Here is a 6,030-nt window from a genome sequence, read left to right on the forward strand (position 1 = left end):
ATAAGCCAAGGAAGAAGAAGGAAGAACTTTCTCTCAAACATCCCTTAGAAATTCTCTCGATACATTCCAGTCTCAAGAAAGAATTTTGGGATGAATCTGAATTCATCCCAAAATTCAAAAAGCAAACTTCAAAAACTGCTACAGAAATATTTGCAACCAAATAAAAACTGGATGCACCATTTACCACATCAAGCAAGAAGCAGATCTTCTGCACACAAATTTCAATCATGCTTTTTATAATTTTGTTAACAATAAACTTAAAGAATCAAGATCCATCCCACCACTAAAAGAATCTAACGGCAATGAATGTAACAATGAAACAGTTAAAGCAAACCTCTTTAACACATTCTTTGGCTCAGTCTTTGTTAACAATGATGGCACATATCCGACATTCCCCAATCATACTATCAATGATTACAACGACTTAACTCATACAGACTTCACAGAAGATAATGTTGAAAAAGCTCTTCGCAAACTGAAACCATCTTTATCTGTTGGGCCTGATGGACTATGTGCATACTTCTTAAAAAAACTTTCCACTAATATAGCAGAACCCCTAAGCATAATCTTTGATAAAGCTTTCACGACTGGTTCCCTTCCCAAACTTTGGTCTCTAGCCACAGTCATCCCTATCTTCAAAAAAGGAGATCCCAGCCTAGTTGAAAATTACAGACCAATCTCTCTATGCTGCGTCACCTGCAAAGTAATGAAATCTATCATCAACGAATCCATTACCCTCCATCTAGAAACAAACAACCTACTCTCTAATAAACAATTTGGTTTCAGAAAAAAATTATCATGTAACTTACAATTTCTCCACTGCAAAAACATATGGACTACTAATCTTGATCAAGGCACAGCAATAGATGTAATCTACATTGACTTCTGCAAAGCTTTTGACTCAGTAGTACACGATAAACTTCTCCTAAAACTAAAATCCTATGGCATTTTAAGATCCCTACACAATTGGATATCTGCTTTCCTGTCAAACAGGCAACAAGTGGTCAAAATTGGCAATGCTCTATCAAATCCTGTTCCTGTCAAAAGTGGCGTTCCTCAAGGCAGTGTTCTTGGACCAACGCTCTTCATACTATATGATCTCTGTGACTGTATCTCAAGTTATTGTGTTCTCTTTGCTGACGATGTCAAACTATTTAACACCACCAACAATACTACTACCCTTCAAAAAGACCTTGACTTTGTATCCGCTTGGTCTAAAACTTGGCAACTCCAAATCTCAACCAGCAAATGCTCAGTCTTACATATTGGAAAAAAGAACCCTAACACTAAGTACAAGCTTAATGGACATTACCTTACAGATGACCCCCCACCCTGTTAAAGACCTTGGAGTTTTCATATCAAATGATCTAAGTGCCAAAGCCCACTGTAACTACATAGCAAAAAAGGCTCTAAGAGTTGTAAACCTAATTCTGCATAGATTCTTTTCCAAAAACACATACCCGACATTCCACAAACGTGCCAGCAATGATTATGATGACTTAACTCATATAGATTTCACAGAAGATAACGTTGGAAAAGCTCTTCATAACTTAAAACCATCGCTATCTATTGGACCCGATGGACTATGTGCATACTTCTTAAAAAAAACTTTCCATTAATATAGCAGAACTCCTAAGCATAATAACATAACATAACATCAGAGTTGGAAGGGACCTTGGAGGCCTTCTAGTCCAACCCACTGCCCAGGCAGGAAACCCTACACCATCTCAGTCAGATGGTTATCCAACATTTTCTTAAAGATTTCCAGTGTTGGAGCATTTACAACTTCTGCAGGCAAGTCGTTCCACTTATTAATTGTTCTAACTGTCAGGAAATTTCTCCTTAGTTTTAAATTGCTTCTTTCCTTGATCAGTTTCCACCCATTGCTTCTTGTTCTACCGTCAGGTGCTTTGGAGAAAAGCCCGACTCCCTCTTCTTTGTGGCAATCCCTGAGATATTGGAACACTGCTATCATGTCTCCCCTAGTCCTTCTTTTTATTAAACTAGACATACCGAGTTCCTGCAACCATTCTTCATATGTTTAAGCCTTCAGTCCCCTAATCATCTTTGTTGCTCTTCTCTGCATTCTTTCTAGAGTCTCAGCATCTTTTTTACATCGTTGCAACCAAAACTGAATGCAGTATTCCAAGTGGGGCCTTACCAAGGCATTATAAAGTGGTATTAACACTTCACGTGATCTTGATTCTATCCCTCTGTTTATGCAACCCAGAACTGTGTTGGCTTTTTTAGCAGCTGCTGCACACTGCTGGCTCATATCTAAATGATTATCCACTAGGACTCCAAGATCCCTCTCACAGGTACTACTATTGAGCAAGGTACCAATAGTAGTACCTGTGAGAGGGATCTTGGAGTCCTAGTTGAACGAGTCCAGAAATATTTTACAAGAAGAGTTCTCTGCTCCTCTGTAAACAACAAAATACCTTATTCCACCAGACTTGAAATCCTGGGATTAGAAAATTTAGAACTCCGCCGACTCCGACAAGACCTGTGTTTAACACACAGAATCATCTATTGCAATGTCCTTCCTGTTGTTGTAGAAAGATGAGACACAAGCCAGCTCTTCTGGGAAGGAAGGTTTATTATATGCACAGGTTCAGGGAACAGAACAAAGCTGAGGGTCTGAACAAAGTCAGGGGATTTCCAACCAGGATATATATACTGTTCTGTTACGTATAGTCAGCGTATACATTGTTTAGCATGTTACATTCCATATATGGTTATAATTCCAAGAACTAGATATTGGGGAACTGATACCAGACATTGAGGGAGGCAACACCATATGTTTGTTCTGATACCAGACTTCAGTTGGAGCACGACAAGAGGATATGGTTATCTAAGCTCAGCATATTTATGGGTATATCTTGGCAGGGCTGTGGTCGTCCACCAAGCTGAGAAAGCAGTTCCCTTAATATAGCTGACAAGGCATTTCCTTTCACAGGGGAATATTTTCTTGACCAAAGTTTCTGTTCTCAGAGACTTGAGGCCTGTTATGTGTACCCTGGGGCTAAAAGGTGTATGTAGCCCACCTTATTCCCCCCTTTGTTACTCATCTCAATTCTCGAGAAGAGTAACATACTCAGGTTCTTCTGATACCTCGGCGACCATGCGTTCCAATTGCCACATAGCCATGACCTGGGCTGTAGCCTTTCTTTCTGCTAACAGGGATAAACTGTTGGAAATAGTGTGTACGAAGATGGGTAGGAGACACGGGAGTAACACACATCCGGCTGCTATCAGTCCAACAAGGCCCATAATTGCCTGTAATCCTGGAAGTTTAGGCCACCACCCTGAGAACATTTCATTTAGATTGAGACCTTTCCATGTTTGCACTGGCACATGAGCTATTTTCACCATTTTATCCGTGATTTCTTTGATGACCTTACCACTTTCATCTATCTCAATACAGCAATTGGTTAGGTTGAACTTTCCACAAACCCCTCCTTCTTTTGCTAGGAGGTAATCTAGAGCTAACCTGTTCTGCATGATATAGGTTCGTGACTTAACACTTTCTCGGGCCAGTTGGGTGAGACCTTTTACTGTCTCATTTGTTATGATTTCCACCACTGCCTGTAATCGAATCAATCGGTTCAGGAGATACACCGGGGTCCGATAGCCAAACATACCATCTTCCGCCCATGAAGCAGGCCCATAAACCTGTATGATTCGTTCAGCAGGCCACTCTTCCTTGCCCCAACGAGGGTGATTGCCTCCTACATTAACCTGCGATATCAATGAGGTATCCACATGTCTCTTCCTTCTTCTCTGATTTCCTACTTCATCATATACAGGTACACCTAGAACCTGCCTGGTTTTTAGTGGGAGAAGAAAGAACCCCAGTCTAATGATACCTAGGACACATGCACCACACCAGTTACCAGGTAGGTAGCTGTATGCCATCTTTCCACATATCCAGTACAGTCCATCAGGTGCCAGCCATCCCAAGGTTTGGTTATCTGGGTCTGTCAAGAACCCTGTCAGCCCCCTGACACCAAACAATGCTTGTTCATCAATACCTTCTGAGATGTTATCACCCGACCACCATACCCCACTTTCCCACTTTCCAGTGCATATGAGGTTTCCCACCTCTTTACACCCTGGAAGGGGTTTCCTTCTGAAACATACATGGCCTACCAAATTGGTGGTGAGCGTCCAATCTCTGTCTTTTCCTTTTGTGTATGTAAGGTTTCCTCTCTGGTCCATCTCCAGAACCGTAGAATAATTTAATTCTTGGGCTTCCCACGGCCATTTTCCCCCCATGTTAGTTCCTCCACAAACAAAACAATTAGAGACATTCAACGTATGAGCAATATCTTCAGCCAACTTAACGAAGGTGTTGGTGACATATTGTGGGATTTCTGGTATGTTTAGTTTTTCCATTTCCAAATAAAAAGACCAAAACAATCCCTTTGTATCATACAGTTTTTGAATACGTTGGGTGATTTTCCACTTGAGTGTCACGTGTGGATCCACTCCTTTCCCATAGATGCCCAGACCATATGAACCTTCCCAAGTCTTTGTGGAGGTGCAGATGAGTTTAACGGGATTACATCTATTCTTCTGGCAGTCACTAGTGGCAACCCCTACTTCTAACTTACATTTCTGGTTTCCTGCTGGAGGATCACCGGACCACATAATGACACAAGACCAGTAAGGGCAATAACTATATGTGTCCCTATCATAACATTCTCCCTTGCTATGACATAGATATTTCTTGTCTAACATATAGCTCCGTTCCCACTGTAAATTACCACAGGTAGGCTTTAGACAATTGCGATTAATAGCCATACATGCATCAAAACTTATCTCTACTTGCTTATTCAAGGAACGGAACTCTGTTTTATTTATTTATTTATTTATTTATTTATTTATTTATTCAAATTTATATACCGCCCTATCTCCCGAAGGACTCAGGGCGGTTCACAGGCAAATAAAACAGCATATATATACAAATTAAGAAACCATTAAGAAAACATATTCAAAAAGCCTGATTATTAAAATAATATAGATATTAAAACCAATTAAAACCCCTATAAAATTTAAAAATTTAAAATTAGAAAATTTAAAAACTAGTCCAGTCGCGCAGATAAATAGGTGTGTTTTAAGCTCGCGACGGAAGGTTCGGAGGTCTGGAAGCTGGCGGAGTCCTGGGGGGAGTTCGTTCCAAAGGGTGGGAGCCCCCACAGAGAAGGCCCTTCCCCTGGGCGTCGCCAGACGGCACTGTCTAGCTGACGGCACCCTGAGGAGTCCCTCTCTGTGAGAGCGCACGGGCCGGTGAGAGGTATCCGGTAGCAGTAGACGGTCCCGTAAGTAGCCCGGCCCTATGCCATGGAGCGCTTTAAAGGTGGTTACCAAAACCTTGAAGCGCACCCGGAAGGCCACAGGTAGCCAGTGCAGTGCAGTTTTATTCAATAGTTCTTCTTTCCCACATTCGGTTGTGTAAATGGACATTTCGTATATAGTAATACTTTTAGCTTCGGCAGGATTATAGCAGTGTACTACTCCATTCAAGTTGCACATGTGATAAATAGTCTTATTTACCTGACATGTAGCTGGTGTGTTTATCAGGCAGCCATCTGGCTTCCTTGTGTGGTAAATGAGGGTGTTCGAATGCACGGGCTACAGTCTTCTGCAGGTACTGCTTTGGGGTGGGCTCGTGGTTCCCTCGTTGCTTGTGGTTGAATGTGGAAGCTACCTTTGTGGTTTGCTAGCAGTGAGGTAAGGGGTACATGTGTGTTTAACATTTGGACTGGTGGTGCAGGAGATGGTGTTGGTATTCTAAAGCAGACGATACCTTTCGGCCCGCTACACCTTTGGTATGTTCTCGTACCGTGCTGGTCATAAGTACAAGGGGAAATGTCAAACCGAGTACATTCCTCCGGTATTCTAGTCCACGAATCCATTCCCCCATACTTATTCAAGCACTCCGTACATGGTGTCAATTCTCTTTGTATCCTATCTTTGGTAATGTAAAGGGTGCCCTCATCATGTAGTGACGGTGAAGTGGTGTGC

Source organism: Ahaetulla prasina, chromosome 2 (genome assembly GCF_028640845.1).
Source record: "Ahaetulla prasina isolate Xishuangbanna chromosome 2, ASM2864084v1, whole genome shotgun sequence".
NCBI classification, from domain to species: Eukaryota; Metazoa; Chordata; class Lepidosauria; order Squamata; family Colubridae; genus Ahaetulla; species Ahaetulla prasina.